At 44.5% G+C, this 22,230-nt stretch overlaps 1 protein-coding gene across 5 annotated transcripts in view; it reads left to right on the top strand.

The window, feature by feature from the left end:
* zfhx3b (zinc finger homeobox 3b) overlaps window positions 1–22,230 on the top strand; it is a 153,948-nt gene that overhangs the window by 25,380 nt on the left and 106,338 nt on the right. The window contains exon 1 of one of the 5 annotated variants that reach the window (XM_049593662.1): window positions 12,581–12,654. The exons of the other annotated variants lie outside the window; for them this stretch is intronic. The gene's annotated coding sequence lies outside the window, so the exon portion shown is untranslated. Of the gene's footprint in view, window positions 1–12,580; window positions 12,655–22,230 lie in introns of those variants that run through there. 5 annotated transcript variants of the gene reach the window in all.

A 22,230-nucleotide genomic window follows, 5' to 3' on the forward strand; every position in this document is an offset into this window, starting at 1 on the left:
GTTTTCACTGAACTCAGTTTTTGTACACATTCACTCATGGTTAGATGTCCATGTACATGTGCTTTAGTAGTCATTTGTCGATGCCAGAGAAGAAAGAAGCAACTAACTTGTGGCAGTATATGAACATATGAACATATTCAACTTTTCAAAATGGCAGCAGTTGCAATTATTTGATCTAAAAATAACCCCACAGCCACAGTGGTAGTAAATGAATTTTAACTTCTGCTGCAGCAGCCCACACAAAATACGAGGTTCTAATTGTCTAAGTGTCGGCTAATTGAGTTTGTGTTCTACCTTGGAAGTTGATGTGTCCCTACGAACTGCATTCTAATGCATCGTAGAAACGCAACACAACTAGTCAGAGTAAGAAACAACCACAAAAACAAACAGAATCAGCTTTGTACCGAGCTGCAATGGCAGATGTAACCACTAGGGATCCACATTCAGTGCCTGTGTCCATCCCTGGCTCTGGAAAATACACACAGACACACAAACACACACGCACACGCACACACACACACACACACACACACACACACACACACACACACACACACACACGCATTCCGTTAATGTTGGAACAATGATTTTGTCCATTGTTATCAAAACCATGATTAATCATTACATTTTTCCAAAGCAGGGGCAGGGTTACCATGGGGACATAAAATGATCCATGCTGCTTTGCATATCAACAGAAAAGTTTACAATTGCAGTACTACTCTGTGTGTGTGTGTGTGTGTGTGTGTGTGTGTGTGTGTGTGTGTGTGCGTGTGTGTGTGTGAGCCGCTACAGGCCCGATCAGCTTTAAAGAGAGATGCACTCTTTAGGGATCCTCTGTCTCTTCCTTTGACCTCTGTTGTTCAGCTCAACAGGCTGTTTGTAGCGCGCTGAAACAGATTATTGGGCAATTCAGCATGAATGAAGGTTTGATAATTTCCTGCATTCCCTTGCTCTTGAATGCTATTGTAGATCCCCACACACACACACACACACACACACTTATGAGAAGTTGTTGTTTTCTTACTGGTCTAACTGGCTCTCCTTTTTTTTAGAAATTAAATTGAGTTTGAATTCTGCATTGTAAAAATATTAAAGCACATTCTTCATCAAAAGGAGTGTGACAATTTGAAACATTTGGTGTGGAAAATTGAGCTTTATTTTCTTAATTTTATTTACTATTCCATCTATCCTGCTTTGCAAGGCCTAACATAACAGAGAGAACATTATCTACTAGTTAGACCTGGGTAGGAAAAAAAAGTGGAAATTATAGTAATAGAAAATAGAATTAATGCTCAGCTTTTACTGAACGTGCACATGAATATGAAATGTTAAACAGGACTTTCCAAATGCAGAAATAGTTTTAATGCTTTGTTATAACCGTAGTCTGTGTTGTTTGCAAATTAATTGAATAAATAAGCCCAAGAGGAGTGTTAAGACTGATTTAAAAATATTGTGGCACCACCATAAAACTGCCACAGTTACTATATGGAAACAGAATATTAGGAAAAAAAAAGGAAAGTCATACCACGCTTTGTTAATGAACAAGATTCAAGCAAAGTTTAACACTGTGAATCACCAAACTTTTAACACCTGCAGTTTAACAGAGATATAAATGAGTTGTCAAAGTATATGTTTTGTTTTCCTTCAAATATCAGATATATAATGATCATGATGTTCAGATCACAGTTACAGAATTTTAAACTGTGTTAAATGGTAGGCTCACACTTTCTCCAGAGAGATAGTCAAGCTCTGTCCATGTGCACTTTAGTTTAATGTTCTCCCCCGCTCTGTGTGATAGCGATTTTGCTTGTTCTCTGCAAAAACGATTTAAACTGAATACGAGCCACAGGGGAATATAAGTTGGCCTGCCGTGCCAGTTCCCATGACGGCTCATTGAAACCAGGGATGGAAGGATGTCCTCCATTTTTAAGATCAAACTTCATGCCATAACATGCCTTCCTAGGCTTCATTTACATCTACAACAACACACCGCTCTGGAATGATCATCTGCTGTGCTATGTACACACACTTTGACATTGTTATGAATCTGTACATTCCGGATACATTGTGTTTTACCAATATAAAATATAAATGTTTGATTGAAATAACTGCAGATTACAGCTCCCCCATTCCTTTGTTTACAGACATGTTTCAGGGTTTCAAGACGGTTTAAAAGGAATGAGCTCTACAGAGCCAAATTGGATCTGGGTATGTAAATACTGCTCTGATGTTTAATGAGAAACAAAGTTAGCTAATTATAGCAGCTCTGAGAAACATGAGGAGGACAGTGGGAAATGTTTCCATCACTCCCTAGCTCTATAGATTACTGCCTAATTGCCTCAATCGAATCAGGCGGAGACATTAGCCAGAGAGGCAGAGAGTGAGAGAGAAACATGGGGATGGGGCTGATTACACATATCCGTCGGTGGCTCTTTAGATAATCCAGCAGAGGACCAGCAAGTCGGGCTCTCTGACATGGCATGAGCCTGTCTGTCTTCTTTAGTCTGTACGTCTCCTGGGTTGTGCTCCCTCCCCCCAGTGCAGTTATGAAGGTGAGGATAGCAGGGTGCTGTATTCTCCTGCCACGCCAGCCAGCTGCAGAGGTGATTCATACTCCCATGCGGAAGTTTTTCAACTATAATTACATGTAATTCTGACACATGTTTATGCCTGATTTTACCAGACAGCTTCTCCACTAATGACAAAGTAGCACACAACATCCTCCCAAACATTTGTTACAACAATATTTTTCTACCTTATTATTGTATGTTGTAATTTTAAGTAGTGGGTGAAAAAAAAAAACATGCAGCGCTAGTTTGGCTGACCTGTTGAGAAGCCGGGGGAGTAGGTTCTGCCCTTCTACAACAAATGCTGCATTATCTGCTTTGTTAAATATAAAGAGTGTAAGAAAAGTGAAACTTAAGACAAATAGCACAATGAAATGTGAGTGTTTTTTTAAGAATGCTCTGACGCTGTGAAGCCTAGCTTGTCTTTCCTCCCGTGTATTTATGTCTCGCTGGAAATGGTGAGAAGGGAGGAAACTGACTTGTTTATTCTATTTCTGTTAATTCCTCTAATTCCTGTTAATGGTGGTGCAGGAGAGGAGGAGACTTTTTGCATGTGGCTGTTAGCTGTGCTCCTTGCTTAGGTTTGGTAGGCAGGGTGAGGGGAGTAAGAAGCTCCACTGGATCTGTTTCGTCCTCAGAGCGCAGTGATATTGAGGTCAGCTGTCCAAAATGATCTCATGTTAAGGAATCGGCGAGTCAGCAGGGTCAGAGCAGAACCGCCATGACGACACTTTCTCCACGGTGATAACGCTGCCCTCCTTTCCCTCCCCTTCACTTCCTCTGCATGGGAACAGCAGAGAAGAGTCTGAACTGTGTCTGTGCCCTTTTACTCTGGAGCAGAACGGTACTGCCTTTGTTCTGTCACAGAACCGGGCTCAGAAATCAGGTGAAGATGGTCTCGGTTAAGATTAATTGGATCTTTACAGTTGCGATGATCCAGAGCTGCATGGCTAATCCTTCTATCTTCTTTATCCCTAAACAAACATCTGAACTGCTGAAAATAGCCAACAGAAAATAGCTGTTTCCTGGATGTCATAGCAGTGTAAACGGGTGCCTGAACAATCCTTCCCAGGCAGTATGTCACGGAGCATGGCATTGGAACAGCATGTAGGAGTTCTGTGTGGGGGACCCAGACCCCAGCAGAGTCCTTTTTTAACGGTTCCATTGGGAAAGTAGGTACTGTAAACAGATAATGCTGCTCATGCAGAAAGGGCTGGAAGTGGGAGGTCTCACTTGTCCAGACATTAAGAATGGGCACTCTGGGTGTGAATCTCTGGAAAGTTATATAGGAGTGAGTCAGCTGCGCATTTTGCATCAATATTGCTGCTCGTTTATACACGCCACTTCTCCCTGCCATAGGGTTCAGTGTTTGTAGACTTGGCTGTATGGATGAAATACCCACAGTTGACTTATCAGCTGTTGAGCCGAATATTGTTGAAGTGTATTGAGCAGAGCTTCAAAGGCGTGTTTGTGTTGCTCGCAGGTCACATGCACCGGTCTCAAGTGACTGTAAGCAGGCCACAGCTCATATCTCTTTTCTATCCGAAAATCAGTCACATTCGACCTGACTCTTTCACTTTCTAATCCTCACACCACCTTCTCACCCTTTCCCTCCGTCTCCCTCACTCTCTCCCTCTCTCTTGCACACACATGTGTTCCCATAATTTATGGCTGCCGGGTCCTTGATCAATTGATAGCAGGGAATCCTTTGGTAAATAGAGTTTTAGACACATTGCCAATAGACCTGGGCTATTGATTGGAGTGTAAATTAAAAACTTAATCAGGTCTCTGAGATAAGATTTATCTCCGCCCCAAGCAAATTACAGGGCTGACTTGGAGACATAAAGGCAGGCCGGCGGGCAGATGAGCACTGCCCCTTTGCGGGTGCCAAGTCTGGCCACGATTCTCCGTCCTGTTCCCGTTTAACTGTCGGTGCCAGTCTCCACCACTTCTGGGCTCACTTCTGTCTTGTGGAATAGACCATGAAGACTTTTAGTGTTGACATAACGGATGAAGGATTTTCCTGTAGTCTTTAGTTAGAACAAGACCGGCTTAGACTAACACAGTTTAAAGCATCTGGTGGACATATTTATCCAATATGTCTTATTGTTCCATGATGCACTTTCAGTATGGCTGACCCAAGTGGGAAGTAGTTTTATTTCTTTATCATTTTGTTCTGTTTAGCAGTTTGTCTTGTTCAGTCTTGTCAATATTCCCTCTCTCCCCCCTCCGTCTCTCTCCTTCTCTCTCTCACTGTGTGTTTAATCACTTACTTTCATTGCTGCCTGTGATGAAATATGTAAATCATTACACCCAGCTTTTATTTCTTCAATAATATTCTCATCTTGTTGAGGTCATTTTACGCCACAATAAATTCATGCACATTCATACGCACATGCAGTGTTGTCTATATTTTATATGTATTAAGACAATCCTTGGGATTGCACATTGATCAGTATATGGATTTCCACAGTAATTGCTGAGGGAAATTTTCTCTGTCTCTACTCTTCTTCATTATTAATATTGGGAAATGGGTATACATTCAAAATGTCTCTGAGTATAATTTCATCTTAAAATAACGAGAGCACTTTTAATTCATGCCAGCTGATACAGAGTAGCAGGCGTACTGAGGACTGGGGTTTCCTCAGGTTTCACAGATAAGAAAGACACACTCACTGAGGATCCTGGGATACGTACCTCACAGGTATCTGCCTGAATCTTTTAGTCGGTAATTAAAACATACATTTTTTTCCCTTGTGATTAAGGCCGGTATTAGGCTCTGCTCAGGGATTATAGCACTTCCCATTATCTCTTGTTATAGTCCTCATATATAGAAGCCATAGAAATGACACTGACCCAGAGAGAGAGAGAGAGCGAGAGAGACAGACAGCAAGAGAGGACGATGGAGAGCAGACAGTTGAGGAGGTCACAAGTCCATTAGCAGATAACCGTAAATGTACATAAATATAATAAAATGTGCAACACCCCTGAGGACAATTATATTGTTGAATATATGGACATCATTTTGGGTTTGTGAAGTGCTGGGTAAGTGTTAGAGGTCCCCAGAAGAGCCATGCAACCTAACCTATCCAGTGGCTACATAATGGTGGCCAAGCTTTCTTTTTGTCTAGTTGTGGGGGAGGCTGAGACCATCAGTAATAGGCTTTTTGCCTGATAAGCCCGGAAAATACTCGTTTAGTTAGTGAAAGTGCAGAGGGATCCTGGCCTGATAAACCCGCTGTTTCCGTCTGTAATACCCAACAGCTAAAATCAATAGTTGGGATAATTCTCCCGCTAGTCGTCCAGTCTCCTTTATCTGCAGCCTTCCTCAACCCATGTACATGGGGGTGGTGGTTAGCTGGAGTATGCCTCTGTGTATATTAGAGGTTATATAGTTACACTTACATACAACTTTGCTTTTTGTGAGTGTTGCTTGCATTTTCTTAAATGCCGTTTTCAGTGCCACCACAGATTGTATTTGACCACTGCTGCCAAATGCTCGCCTTAAAACTCTGATATTTTTTCAACTGTTCAGCAGCTAGTGTGCTAGTTTTGGCCCACAGTTCACTTCAGGGCAGACTCATGGTCATTTTCATGGTGTGATAGGTCCAGCTCCCCGCAATCAGTTCAGGTGTTGTCTCTGAGTGATTGCACGTATAAATCTGGTGGGAGGAAGTGTCTGTCAGCATGAATTCAGCGCCGCTAAGAGCCCTGGGCTCTGTCAACACAAGCTCTATGTTCTGACACAGGTGCTTGATTAGGCTTAAAAATACAGTGCAGGTAGCGCCTCCGACACAGCCATGGGATTGAAAGGTTCCGAGGAGAGACGTGAGAGGAGGATCATAGATTTAGGATGGGAGGTGCATGAGTGTGATGACCCTGATGAGGGTTTTAGGTCAAAACATGCACTATTTCCTCCCTTCTCTGTGTACCTTGCTAGGAGGTGAAGTTGTGCCAGAATGCCCCCCCTCCTTCCATATCACAACTCCACTGTCCCGCTTTAGCCAGTGTTATCATTTTGCTGGCAGGCTCTCCCAGAGTTAGTTTCTGTGTAATCTCTCTGGCCATCACAGCACTGCTGTAAAATACAGCCTCAGGTGTTAGTAGGCAGGGTGGTTAGCCTGCGACACCGTTACCTAAAGTGCAGTGTATTAAAAAGCAGTCAGGGCCCTGGATCACAGTATATCACAAGGGAGAGGCAGTGATAAGGCCTGCCTGCCCGCCCGCAGATCAATGAAGGTTACTGACATCATATCACAAAGTGAAAGCGAGTGCTGCACCCCTAGCTATTTATCAGCAGTGGATCGGACATGAAAGGGGTGGAGGGGAGAGAGGACGAGACAGGACAGCACTTTTCCCCCTGTGTTGGGGGCTCAAGCCGTGACTCCTCCTCTCCTGCCCTGTCACAACTCCTCCCCTGGACTGCGGTGGCTCCCATACGGTAGCAGCAGTGAGGCCAGGGGGACGTATAGAGCCAGCAGACTGCTCAGACTGAATGAGGCTGAAGTTGGGAAGTGAAAACTTTCTGTGATATTTCAGCACGGGCATCAGCACAAGACTTTTCTCTCTTTTGTTCTCTGTGGCTCTTTCACTTCCTTCCTCTCTTTTCTGTATGTTTGGTTGTGTAAAAGTACTTTCAAGGTCCCTAATCATCAGTTGAATGAAAACATTTTTGTTTGAGAGTTCGATCACGATTTTAGACCTTGCTTCCGGCTCTGATATTCATCCTTGTTTCATGATAAGTTAGAAAGGCACAATGTCAGCACTGAGACAGAAAAACAAGATAGCTCCAACCACAGCACACTAACCCCCTTTTCTTCTTCTCTGTACCTTTCCACAGCTTTATCAGTTTATTGCATTATATATCATAAAACCCCTATTCTCCTCACTTATGTCTGCATTAGTATGGTAGTATTGAGCGGCGTATACGCGCAAAGGCACTTTTGCGTGTCCATGCGTAGGAGATCATGCTTACAGGTACTGTATGAGTTCCATTTATCAGCTGCCTGGGGCACAATGTGGAGGATTTCCCCCATTGGGTTAGTGTGTAACTGCTCTGTCAATACATGCTTGTCAAGGCTGGGAGAGTGTGGGGGAAAAAAGGCCCCTCACTCCAACGCACTGAAGCCACTTATTGAGCAGCCAATAGCTATTTACCTCTTGACGGTGGCAGGCGGAGAGGGGGCCCAGCCCGGCAAGAGGAACTCTGTGGCTCAATCCTCACTCTCAGGACTTCACAGCTTCTAGCTCGCTCTGAACCAAACCCATCCTGAGCCAGGAAGCAGAACCAGTGGCTCAGACAGGAGACAGGGAGGTCTGTGTTTATGTGGAGCAGGTTGTCCTCTCCTGGCTCCTGGTCTTTGCCGGGCCTGGCTGTGTGTGCAGCTTGCTGCTGTAAAGCCCTGCTTCCTCTCTGGAATCTCGGTGTTGACAGAGAGCATCTGGGCCCTGGGAGAGCTTCCAGCCTGCTGGGTCCTCACATGTACACACAGGGAGGGAGGGATGGAGGGGTTTGAGTAAGAGAGGTAGAGCGCAGGTTTCAGTTTATACACTGTATACCATCTCTGTATATCCTTTGCAACTTTGCTGTGCTCGCTGACCTGCCAGTGATCCGATCTCTCAGTCTGTTCCCCTCCTCCTTTCACCACAAGCACCTAAAGGTGGTATGTTTTATGAATGGGTGTTTTGATGGGTGTTTCTTTTATTCTCACCTACTTTGATTCAACAAAGAAAAGAATGTTGTCAAGGAGGTGTTCATCTTTCCTCTTCTGCTTTTGTTTTCTTAGACCTTCTTGCTCCGGTGAAAATCCCCCTTTTTTGTGGGCTGTGCAGATCCCTGCACTGTGTGTTGGAGTTGCGGGTCGCCTGTCAGGACATGTCCCATATACCTGAGTCACAGAGGGATTAGTTAACCCTCACAGTACTACAGGGGAAGAGTCTGCCAAACCACACACAGCTGCGGAGAGATGGAAGAGGCAGAAGGAAATGGAAGTAGAAAAGTTAGACATGTGCCACACATCTCTGTCAATCCTATTCAACAGGCTTTATCACCCTAAAGAAGTCCCCTCCCCCCGGCACATTTTATATGTAATTCCTGTATATTAAACTGAAATGAGTCGTCAATTTGCACAGAGTAAGCCATACAAGAGCAGCACAGCGAGATGTCCCGCTGTTGAAGAACAGCTGTACAAACAAAGAGAGGGGAAAAAAGAACAAGAAAAACACATTATATCAACATTTAACAACAGTTGCTCTGTAATCTGGTATTACTTCCACAAGCAAAGGAGGGGCCTGTGTCAGGCCAAAGTGAACTTGGATACTGTTGTGGCAGGAGGAAGCCAAGTGCTTTCGAGAGGTTAGCCCAAGATGTGAAGGTCCACAGACTCATCTTAATCCAGGAGGCTTGGACTTAATCGCTTTTGATGTGCATGTGAACATGACCTGCTTCAACATTCCAGCCCTGACCACACTAAGTTCAGAAGACCAGGGCAAGGCTGAGCGTTGGGGTGGGGGTGAGAGGAATGGGGGTGTGGGGGTGGCTTCAGCTTGCACTAATTGGCTGCCAGGCTTGTCTATACTGCCTGGGGCAAAAGGAATACCCTGTCCTCAACCCAACACCCCCAGTGTCTTCCAACTGTCCTCTTTCAAACTCCCTTTCTTTTCCCCGGACCCTCCTGCATCCCTTCAATTTAGTATGTGTCTGTGTGTGTGCTTGTGCGTGCATGTGCATGTACATGCTTCACTGTGTAAGCTGGCACATTATTAAGGGGAATTCCAGTGAAAGAGAGCAGTTTAACAGAGAAGGGTCTGTCCCCAGAATCTGCAGTGGGTGGCATCTTAGCATTCTTCTTTGTGTTTGATTTCTGCCCACAGTGGCCCTGTGTATTTCTCTGGTCGTGTCAGTGTTATATTACTGTCTGATGGCACATAAGACTCCTATATAGACCATGAGAACTCCCATCTGCCTTGAGTTCACTGAACTTATTGTGGAAGTTTGAGAAGACTTGGAGCTGTTGTCAAGGCAGGCTTCGGGAGACTAAGTTGGAGAGATTTGGCTGAGGCGGGTTAGGGCTTTGCAGCCAGGCAGTCATCCAGAGTGACAGAGCACAAAGATGGAAAGGGAAAGATGAGGGTAATAGGAGCAACGGGGTATTAACAAATGAGAAGTCATGACTTGGCATCTGCGAGTGTAGTTCACACACTCAGGCACACACAAACGTATGCACACACACGTTGGTATAGCAAGGAGAAAAGGCTGGCGCACTGTAACGTCTTGCCAAAGCATTGGAGAGTAGTGCAGGCTGTGCGTATGCCTCTTCCTGTTTTGTCCCCGTGTGTGTGTGTGTGTGTGTGTGTGTGTGTGTGTGTGTGTGTGCGCGCGTGCGCTGTGGAGTGGTTCAGGTGCGGTTAATGTTGGCACCAGATCTTCAGGCCCGCGGCAATAAACAACAGAGCAGGCAGGAGGCCAGATGCAACTCCACAAACTTTTAACCTCTCCCTCAGCTAATCCCTCGCCACACTAGTAACTCTTTCTTTTTTTAACTCATTCTTTCACCTCTCACTCTCTCTCTGTTCTTTATTTCTCCTCCCACTGCCTTCTCTTCTTTCTTTCTTTCTTTCTTTCTCTCTCTCTCCTTTAGTCCCACTCTCCTTTTAAGTGAAGTCAGTGTGCTGACCTCTAAATAAAGGCTGGAACACTACAGCTGTTACCAACTTCAAACAGCCAATGGCTCAGAGTGGAGCCTGTGCGAGTGTTAGGGGCAGAAATAATGTGCCTATTAAAACTAACTTAGAGCCCTCTTTACTCTCAAGGCTCCCCGGGTCTAAGTTGACCACACCAAACCAGGCTTGATACTTACTGCAGCTCAGCCGAGACAATCACAGTGCAGCCAGCCCTAACCCAGCCCAGTGTGAGATAAAGAACAGGCTAAGACAAAGACGCTGTTCATTTGGAGTCCACAGTATCTGTCTGATTTCCACTCTTTGATATGATCTTTCCATGGTTGAGGGCAGTTACAAAGGGTCACCTACGCTTCCTCAAATTAGGCGCCAGTTACATCATTTGACTGGACGTCACCTAATGTAGCCTCATGCAAAACCGTCGAGGCCCCCAAATAGTACACTAGTGATTAGTTCTCTTTTCAACACAATGCTCTTATATTTCTTTTTCCTGGCACTCACAACAAATAAATGCAAAAGGAATAAAGATCAGCAAGTTCACCGGGGCACAATAAAGTTTTAAACAAATGAGTGTGTGTTGGTCATAGTTGTTATTAGTTAGATCTAGATCAGTGGAAAAAGTTAACCTCTGTATTCATGGAACAAGTTAGCCTGACAAAACCCAGGTCTGGTTCACAATGAATCATCCACCTCAAGCCCATATTAATAGAACTTGTAAAAATGGAAGCTGTCTTTTATCCAAACACTCACAGAATGTCTTTGTGATAGAAAGACTGAGCCAGAACCAAAATGGAAAGCGTCAGGATTAGTCACCCTGCTCCCATGTTTGTTGTCTCTAGTTAGAAAGGGTTTCATGATTTATTATCTGTACACATGGCTTTCATACCTTGACCTATCCCCATAACCTAAGTAACTTTTAAATTTAGATCCCCAGCCGCCGTACTGTTTCTTCAGAGAGCTGAGTTGCCCTATAGGGCCGGCTGCCCATTTACTGAGTTAACATTCCAGTACATGCTATTGCCTACCAAGGCCCCTCATTTACTTAGGGCACAAGCACCGTTTAAAAATCAGCAATAAAACATCACAAGGCAGTTTAGGAAATTTGTGTAAAGCACAGTTATGCAATTTGTTTAAAACCTTGCTTGAAGTATAATTCAGAAATGAAATCAACATGTACTTTTTGTAGTGAGCATTAATCTATGTTTAGAACACCAAAATACTGTCCAGCACTTGATTTAATTATGCTCTAATGTTTCTCTGTAGTAAACCACACGCATTGCCTTTAAACCCTAAATGAGACGTTATAAGCTCACTGTTATGACGTCTGTTTGTCACCCTTGTTGCATATTAGTTACTACACATCTTCTCTCAAACGCTGATACTTGCGTTCACAGGCATTATTTTCTGCAACCCCTCCTTTTCTCGTGTGTGTATAGTTTGTGCGTACAAGCGCCCGTGTCTGCGTTTGTGTTTGTCCCTCGAGAAAAATAATTACAAGTTGTACGGGTTGTCATTATGAGCCTGGCTGTCCGGCCTTCCCCCTGACTGCATGGCTGCAAAAGGTTAATTACATGTCTGTATGTTGATGATGTCACCATGTTGGCAACCTTTCCCAGGCGTGTGGACACGGCCTTATTTGAGCTGAGCTGGAGTGGGTCTGAGTTGTGATGGCCACTTAAGGTTTTCCCCTTTTTTCAGTGTGTCAGTCTTATTTTAAAAGTTTCAAAGAGAGGCCTTATTTCAGGACTGTCCTAGTCATCTTCCCCAGAGAATCATCTCTGCTTATAGCCCACTTCCTCCTGATGTTTAGTGTATGTCTCAGATTGAATTTATTAGTACTATGCATGTGGTTATTTGACTTGCCTGTTGAAAAATAGACAAGCAGCTCGACAACTCTAACAAGAATGGACTTGTGCCAAAAGTATATTATTCTCAAAATATCCTGCTTGACCTTTCTTGAATGGTTACAGGTGATAGGGGAGGTGTTCAAAAGTAGAAGGGAGTTTTAAAAAAGATATGAGTTGCTCTTGTTTGGAAGGCAGTAGAGTGGTATTATCGAAACAGAAGTACGCGTAGAATGCATTCCAGGCTGAAGTGGGTGAATGAGCAAGTCTAGGAATGGACATAACATTCCTCCTGGAACACCTGAGAGGTTAGGCGGATGGTGACTGCAAGCTAAGAGAATGCTGAGTGCAAATCTCTGTCGACAAGCTGTGCCTCCTGTTCTGCTCCACCTGGGGAATGTGTTACCTAATGGGCCACAAAACTGCCTGGAGACCACAGCTCTCTTATCGCTGATATTAGATGACCCTGCAAAAAAACAGGAATCCATCATGAAGAATAAGACTCTTGCAGAAAAGTAGGATTGAAGGCTTTTCTCTTTTTCTGTGGACAGAAGGAAAGAATGGTAGGTAATGTTATCTTGTTCACAGTTACAAGAATCCTGCTTGCAGAGGCTATGGGTTTCGAGTTTCTAATATGTATATAAAGTTTCACTGCACAATGGATCTTTTGTCTAGAGCAAACTGAACACTCCCCCTCCTTCTTTTCCTCCCTTCTCTTGTAAAAAAATGCATTCATGTGCTTGTGGGGCTGTGAGGACTCAGGTTTCTGCTATCTTTGTGTGCCATGTCGTCACTCGCCCCCGCGAGCTGAAATGTGCATCTTGCACAGGCAGGCGCACTGCCAGGGCTGCTTCCAGCCATGGATTAGGGAGAATCCAGGAAACAACGGACTCCTGACAAAACAGCAGCATGACAGGTAACTGAAGTTGCACTGGGGAGAGAGGAGGCAGACGATAATTACAGAGCTTTTTGTTTTCTGGGCACTCTTAGCTGGCTACTTAAGTGCCTGATCTGAAATCTGTGCCTTGTAATTACAGTAGTGGGCCCCATTAGGGCAGAGGTCTTGGTGGGGATTATTCTCCTTCTCTTCTTTCCTCTGTATGTGTGTGTGAGACCTCCCCACCTCCTCCTGCGTCACGTAGAAACCACAGCAGTCAGGGCAGAGGGAGGAGCAGGAATTAGCCTTCCTCGTGTCTGACTGTCCTGTGTGCACAGTCACATTCACACTTGCTGCCTGATCCCAGAGCCACTGAGATGACAGTACCACGACCTGTACTTAGTGTGTCTGCCTCCCCCCCCCCCCTTTCCAGCTCCATAATACCTTTGCTCCTCGTGCTGACGCCGAGAGATTTGTGTTGATTATGACAGGGTTGTCACAGTGATGAGTGTGCGGCGTGGCGTGTGTCATGTCGAGTTGACAGGGACTTTTGGCATGGTATCTGTGGAGATGGGTTGTGGCTCTAGGTGAAGCTGGCCTAAACACCACCAGAACTGTGTCACCAGGTTGATGGAAGAATGCCAAGAGATTTGCTGGCGGAGTTTAGAGGATCAGCCTTGGCAGTGAATGTATCACCGTGCCACCATATGGAGAAGTACAGAAACAGAGTGAAAGAAAATAAGTATCAGAGAGGGAACTTGGAAGACAGAGATGGCCGTGTGATGGGGTTTAAAGTGGGTCAGTGTAGGAGGGGTCATCAAACATGTCCAACCTCTAGGCACTGGAACACAGATCTAGAAGTCAACATTAGATAGATCCTGCCTCCTTAAGCTGCTAGCCCTCCTAATAGATTCTTAAGCACTGGTTTTAGTGCATGTTAAACCAGGATTACCCAATCAATTGCGGTCAGTACAAACAAGGATTACTTACAACAGTACATTTTTCTTGTTGAGAGGCTAAAAGCAGGGTAAATGGAAGAAGCAGCGCTGCTGGTGATGTGAGGAGCAGTCACGATGGGGTCATGATGACCCCAGACATGGGCACCACAGAGAGGAGATAAATCCTCATTTCGAGCTGATGTATTCTGGGAGCTTTGTAGTGGATCCCCTGAAATTCATGCAAATGTTACTGCTAGGCTTGGTGGAAGCTATGTTTTCATTTTTCCTTAATAAAATGACACCAGACAAAATTTACAGCCTGATCTGGAGGATGTTTCATTGATTTTATTTCCCAATATACACTGTACATATACAGTATGCATTTGAGTATGTGTTTCTGAGGTTGCCCAGCCGTGTAGGCTGTGTGAAGGATGAGAGTTTTTTCAGTGGGTGTGGAGGACTGTGAGAGTTGATCAACCCTCAAACTCACATACTCGCCCTCTCTCTGAACTCGGCTTTTGTTTACATTTTAATCACAATCAACAGCTGTAACCTCCTTCACAATACCCAGCAAGTAAGGGCATATATACTTGCCAAACCAGATCCCTGCGCTCATGTGTGTCTGTGTTTACACATTTGCTTTCTCCCGCGTGAACCCCCGCACACACCCATTAGATACTGAAAATACATAAGCCGGTATTTTATAATACTAGGTTGCATATGATTGGTTGACTAGCTGCCTGTCATCTGTGAACCAGAGCTATTGTCTTGGAGTCCTGAGACGGCAGTAAGTATGTGTCATTAGATAGGATATGCAATGGCTTTGAATGGGCTTATGTGTCATCTTAACCTCTGCACATGTGTCAGTCCGCCTTAAGAGAGCAGCCAAGGATGTGAAGAATTCTGCAGTATCTTGCACAGTCAGAACTCTCCGACTTCTCTCTCTTTCTCCCCTGCCACATGTGCACACACGCGCGCGCACACATTCCCTCTCTCATTCAGTTTTCCCCATGTTGTCAGTCAGTGCTGAGTGACTGGTGACTAACAGCCCTCTCCTGTGTAAAAGGTCAGCATGCTCCTTGGAAAGAAAGAGTCAGCTGTCTTTTGGGAAAGCAACTGTTCCCAGAGCATTCAGTTTGTCTGTCAGTCAGTCAGTCAGTCAGTCGACCATTTCTAATCAAAATACGCTGTTAATAGTGGAGAAGGACGGTGAGGCGGTGGAGTCTAGATAGTGTTTGTGACAGGAAAAACTTAAAGACCGCTTTACAGAGTGAACTGTTAATTGCCGACAGCCAGAGAAGGCGAGGTGTTAATGTTCCTCAAAAGCTGCTTTTTAATAGTTTATACTTGTATAGTTTAATTATTATGCGTCCCATGATTAGCTGTGTGCCAGACAAAAGGTATGAAACATAACCAGTTTTATGTGACTGTGAAGCAAAGGTTAGCTAACTGCAGTGCAGCTCAGGGCTATTTTTTGTCTTATGAAAATAACTTACCAAATTAGCGAATTCAAACAAAATTCAAAAGCAAAACAACCACCCTCCTCTTGCAAAAAAGTAACTGTTTGTCCCCATTTTGAAATGAATCTTACTTAATTAAGAAGCAATGAGAGTCCACAGATAGCATTCCTTAATTAGCTTAAGCTGGCTGTTGTAACCAGATCCACTGCATTAATGACAACACAGCCCCTGTGAAAAGCATCATTGTTCTCAAGATAATTGTCCTTTTAGTTAACGCGGCCCAGGAAGGGCTCTCCTTGTTAGAGGAGCTGGCTGGGACCAAGGACAGCCGGAGGCAGGGAGGGGACCGGGACTGATACTGGCCCAGTGCCCGTTGTGACAAGCCCACTTGTGCCCTCTGCTGAAATCCCCTTAGTATGCAGTGGAATTAGCTGTCCCCAGGGTGTGGCACCAGGGGGTTGGTCATTAATTATATACCCTGAATCTTAACGAATGAGGAGCAATCAATAAAATAAAGCAGATGTATGCAAATAGCATGCTGATTATACTGCCTAATGACATGTCATGTTGTTGGCAGGAGAGAGCTGAGGGGGAAGAAGGAAGGAAGAAGATGGAGATACAGAATGAGTCAAAAAGCCAGGGTTGTCTCATACTGAAAACATGTGTTCAGGCATAAACATCGGTTATTATTTTACTGTATTCTTCATAGCTTTAGATTTGCACAGTGTTTTGGGATATGAACCTGCACTGTTTCATTAGCTCGTTAGATTCTCTTTCAGATCTTATCACTGTAGTTTTATGTTTCTCTGTGAGGCAGGGTGCAGCGACTGTCAGCCAGGAAATGGTGTGAGACTTAAGGGTTGGGTCAGCTGGAATTTGAGCAAGATAGGGTAAACTCTGGTGGAGTCTGAGCTGTTGGGGTGTTAGTGGCACTGCTGTTGGGAGACTGATAAGGGCTATAAGGGAAAGGAGGAGAGGTTAGTTCACCTGCTTGGAACTCTGCCCCTGCACTGAGATCTCCATTGTATCCAGCCAGCTGGAGCTGTTGGAAACTCTATACCTGCCTTTAAGCAGAGAGGGAGGGCAGCCAAGAATTAACTGCTGCCTCATCCTGGCAGCCGCCAAGGATGCTGTCTGCCTCCATTCATGGCGAGCGTGAGAGGGCAAAGAGGAAAGAACAGAGAGGGGAGGGTAAAAAACAGTGCTGGCAATGTGTGTCACAAAAACCTGACAGAAGTTGGGAAGAAAGAAGAATTAACAGTATATGATGTGTTCTGTGGGTCTGTGTAGTATATGTGGAGATTTTGTCTGTTCAATAGAGGTATAATAGAAAAATGCACGTCTGCACTTCCTCAGAGAAAATACGGCTCATATTGGTGAGGAGTGTCGATTTCATGGGCCCAGCTATGTCTCTTTGTCTAGACTGTACTCTGATAAAGGATACTTTATGAAAAGTCTTAACACATTTGCCTGCTAAGAAAATAAACGGAGGTGTCGTCTGCAGAAGAGAAAGTCCACATTTGTTACAAAATGATGTTAACTGACACCAGAGTTGACAACATTTGGCCACATCATAGTACTAGAAGTCCATCTCTTCCCATTGCCGCCTGACCTGTATATAATGTCTGTCATGGTTCATTGCCATACAGCGCCTGATTGGACCCAGGGTTTGATTACGGTCCCCCATGGTCTTCCAGTTTCCCTTCAGGACAGTGAAATGTAAGACCTAAGCAGTTCAGGAGAGCAGGACAGTCCAAGGAGAGGCCAGGGAACAGGTGGTGACCCTGTGCAGCCTGGGAGTATATTATTGACCAGGTCCAGCAGCCAGATTGATTACTTTATTGTATTGCCATGAACCTCAGTGGCCAGAGACATCTGGTTGACCCTGGCTGGACAGAGCATCGCAGTGACCCTCACCTTAGCTAAAGAGTTATGTGGCTTTGACCTGCTCCCTAATGGGGGGGTCTTGACCTGCTCAGCCACTGGCCTGAGTACAGAGCTAAAGTGGGCCCATGCCTCTCCCTCCCTGGTGTCAGCCTAGGTAATTTAGAGGCTGGGGGTAGGCCAGGGTCTTGCGGGGGCCACCTTGTTTTTGGGCTGACTGTGTCCTGACTTTAGACCTTCCTCTGACCCACCGGTGTTCATTGTGTCAGCAAGATGGGTAGAGCCAGGGAGTATGTTAATTAATCTTCACCAGATTACACCGAAATGGTGGAAAATCAATACATCTCTATCACATGTCCTCACTTCCAGCTAATGGATCAAATAAATGGTTCATGTTGAGGGGGAGTGATAGTTTGCAATGCTAAAAAGGTTTTATACTTATTATTAATAATTTCCAACAAGGTATAATGACAAGTTCATTCTTTTTGTGATTGCCTGCATGTTGGACTTTCACATTACAAGTGGAACCTCACGGTGCTGTGTGCGGTGCAGCAGTTTTCTGGGCTGGATGCCACGTTGACTAACCCTGTGCCCTGTATAAACAGGGCAAGACAACAGGCAACACAAGGGAAACAGCCTTTACTCTGGTAGAGGCTGTTTCCCCTACCATCACTTCCTACTTCCATTTAGCTGACAGACAGAATATCTGTCAGGCAGGTTTTTCCTGTGCTCTACATACTTTTTTCGATGTCAGCTGCAGCTCCTCATCAGAAAAAAACAACCATGCACAAAGCAAGCTGGATAAATAGTTGATTCTGTAACGCCTCTCCTTGGACTGCTCTCACTGTCTCTCTTCATTCATCGCCTTGGTTTAATTTGTTCATTTCCTCAGTAGAAGTTTCCCACCATTTTCATCAAAAGATGCATGGTGCGAAAAGGACGCTTAAATGTTTTTAACAATTTATGATACATCACATCTCAACTATTCCACCAATGAACAGCAAAAAACATCTTCCCACTTTACAATGTAGATTTTATTTTTCATCGCCATCTTTAGCACTTGTTTCTCCCCACTAAAAGGGAGGCATGGCTGTTGAGTGGAGATGAGTTTATTTGCTTTCTGTTTGAAGAGGATACTGTAGTCCTGTTCAAAGCAGGATGTGAAGGCCACTTTTCTTTTGAGTATCTCCTCACGACTGAGCTCAGTGTCTAGGAAAAACCCTCTTGTTCCATTACTTAGGTACACTGCTTTTTGCAAAGGAAACATCCATGCAAGTGAACAGTCAGCACTGGTCATAGTCAACCTCTACTCACTTCATTCCCATCCCCAGTTCACTTGGTGCTGTCTTGTATCATTCTTACCTACTCAAAATAATACAACGTGAAGTGCATTGGTGGAATAGAATAAGTGATTGTTTGGTAGTTTCTAAGATGGTACCTGTTAGACAGGTCTACTTGCAGATTAGTGTGTGACTCATAAGGAAGGTAGAGGGGCTGGAAGCAGGAGAGAAGAGATAGTATATTTTATGGGTCCTCCCTACATACCTGCCCGAAGAGGGGAATGCATGACCGCACCCATGCAACTGCAGGCGTCGCGGCTAATTACCGATAATCATATGGTGATGGGCAGAACAAACAGATGTTCCTGCAAATACCCCCCCTCTCTACACCTCAGCACACACCATCCACTTCTTTTTGTTGTACAAAAAAACATTTCTTAACCAAGCGATTAAACAGGCACGCTGTCAACATTAAGCAGCTTTCATTAAGACCCTGAACAGCATTTCTGATGCTTCTGCAAAAAGCACATCGCACTCCATCACCCACCCTCCTCTTACTCTGTCCCAATTAACACTCAGCCCCCATTACATTGATTGGGAGAGGTGTAGTATCGGCTAGGTGGGCCATGAGCACATTGATCACATTGACCCACCATGTGAACCATGAGAAAATGTTGAGCTGCAGATTTCTTACTCCCAACAGCGTATTGAAAAAAAAAATTTGCCTATGGACATGAAGCTGTTGTATACTGCGTGTGTATATATTGTTTGAGTGTGTGTATTCATATACGTGTGCCTGTTCTTGTTGGGCGTGGCTGTGCTGTGTTGTGGCAGGTTTCAGGACACGCACTTTAATGTGGTTTTAAGGTCCTAACAGGCACACGCCACACCTATACTATATTCTTTGGGGGCCCTTGCAATAGAAGTCTTGTTTTCCCCCAACATCTAATCCTGCCTAGCTGCTTGTGTGCACAAACACACACAAACACACACACCCCCTTATAGCCAGTCAAAGGGCAAACCGCTGCCCCACCTCCTGAAGGTGCACCTGGCATCTGCAAGTCCACTCCAATTACATCTCCCTAATTACAGGTTATGAACCAATTAGTCACCCTCTCATTTTACACTGTCCCTATCACTCTCCCCCCTCACAGCTCAAATATGGGGGCATCTGTTAGAGATGGGGCAGAGGGTCCTATCATTGACAACATGAGGGAGGTTGCTGGTCTTGGGCATTTGCTGGTCAGTGTATCTCGAGGGAGATTACATACTGTTGTTCTTTTTTTTTTAAGAAGAGATAATGGTTGACATGTAAATACCTCATCCAGAACAGCTGTCTGGAGGTTGCCTTAGCAAACTCCAACATGCACATACATTGTAAGAAACGCATACAGGGGATAATTTAAGCTGTCAACTTGTAATTTGTAGTGGCACTCAACTTGAACTTTCAGGGTGAGCCAGTTGGCCCTGCTCTAATTCTCACCTCCTTGCTAACATGTTTTTTCAGTGCATATGTGCAAGGAGGTGAGCGCAAACGTGAATAAACAAGTTTGCTCATGCTTACATGAATGAGTGGGTATTTTCTATTGTGTCTTATGTTTTTTTGTGCTATCTGTGGTATGTTGTGGATTTTGTTTGTGTGTGTGTGTGTGTGTGTGTGTGTGTGTGTGTGTGTGTGTGTGTGTGTGTGTGTGTGTGTTGCAGTGTATATGTCTATCCTCCCAGCCTTATGGCTTCATTCCCAGTTCTAGTTGGCATGTGTAAAGACTCTTAGCTATGCCCAGGACACTGGCATAGCAGCATGAGTGGAAACTCACTGCTCCATAGCGAGAATTCATTCACAATATGGCACTGTATCTCACTGCTATTTAGTCTCACATGCATACATATGACCCTTAAACATGGGTATGTGTGTCTTCACACACAACTTGGTGCAGAGCTAGCAGCTTGGTGCTGTGAGTAAAATATTCCCTCGCCGTATGAGGGGATTGAATGGAACTGTCTTAAGGGCCCAGGGTTAAGATTCAAAGTGCTTTGTCTGTGATCTCCCAGCTTTCTGTTTCCTTTAGTATTCTGATAGCACTCTTCCCAGAGCTAGATCTTGTTTATCTTGTTTGCTGGCATGCTCTTTCAATGTCAAAACAATGACATCATTAATTAAATGTGTATTAAATCTGCAGCTCTGGAGGACCACTAGGCAGTGCTGAAACTACTGCCACTAAGTCAGGTTTATTTCCCTGTGAAAAAAACATGTTTGTTTTTTTGTCAGTGCAATAATATGGGACGATTATGCAAATGTGTTTTGCCAATATTTGTATGTGGCCATGTGTTTTCTGCATCTTTCCTTGTATTATTCCTGTGGTTACTCCTGTTACCTGCCTCCTAAGTCCTAAATATCAATGTAATGATGTAATCCATGGAGGGAAGGTAAACAGTGTTTTCCAGTTCCAAACAAAGACTTAACTTAACACAAACATCCATCAGATGTCATTTATAGGGTCTCAACCTCTTTCCCACATTTAGAATGAGGTCTTCTTTTACTTTACTTCCCTCTACTAAAGATAACCTCAAATCCATGAATAGATTTTTCTCTATTCTGTACAGTAAACGTAGCAGTTTTTATGCCCTTGACACATGTTCCCTCTGACAGACTGAATCAATGAATGTTATGTGTCATAAGAGTAATGCTGTGGTCCTCTTCACATGCTGTTTTCCTGTGAGAGGCCTCCGTCATTGGCTTGAGCCCCTGATCCTGAGGCTAATTACCCAGCAATGTAAATTACAGTAGGATTGAGTTGAACCTGGGCTTCTTGCACTGTCCCTTCATCTGCTTTTCCTTCATTCGTTTCTCTGTATTTTCCCCTCTTGTCCTCAAGCCTCCACTCCACCTCAGCTCTCCATTGTGGCTGCTACCTAATAAGAGCAAGACATCATACCGTCCCCATCTGTGAAAGCCCACGACCAAATCCCAAGCAGATGATAAATCATTATCCTCACTCTTTACCTCCCTTTGTCGCTCCTCACTTTGTTTTTCACAGTGCTCTTTCCTTTGAGCGTTCTGTCTTCCTGCCTTTGTGTCTTGTCTATCTGTCTGAGGACTCATCCCATACATGTAAAGCTCAGAGTGAGAATATATTTAATATTCAAGTGTAAAGCTCTGGGGTGGGCTGGTGGAGTGGCGGAAAACTGGAGCGCTGGCTAGTTTAATATGCTTACACATGCATGCATCCAAGTCAATGCAAACCTTCACGTGCACTAAAGATGTGTGCCTGTCCTCTGAGGAATGTGTGGGCTCTCTTGCAGTTCTTGACCTTCAGACCTCGGGCTCACGTGACTGAAATTCCACTCACACACATATAGCTCACCGCATACAGTACACTCGCACAACAAACATGCACTCAGCTTTTTTTATCTCCTTGCTCAGAAATAGAACATACACCACTTGAAATCTGTAATGATACCCACAAGCCCCCACAGATAAGAAAGCTCATTGATAATTGGCAGCAAACAGCAGCCACTAAAATATTGGTTGTTCATAGGCTTTTGATCCCATGAATCCATGTAGCGTGGGTGCTCCAGTGTTCCCCTACCCTAGCCTCAGTGGTGCTACGCTGTGCTCAGCAGGCTGCCCAGCTGGGGCCCAGATGTGGCAGCCATGTCATGCGGAGCTGAGAGGCAGAAGATAAGAGGCCGATGGTAG

Source organism: Epinephelus fuscoguttatus, linkage group LG2 (genome assembly GCF_011397635.1).
Source record: "Epinephelus fuscoguttatus linkage group LG2, E.fuscoguttatus.final_Chr_v1".
Classification (NCBI taxonomy): domain Eukaryota; kingdom Metazoa; phylum Chordata; class Actinopteri; order Perciformes; family Serranidae; genus Epinephelus; species Epinephelus fuscoguttatus.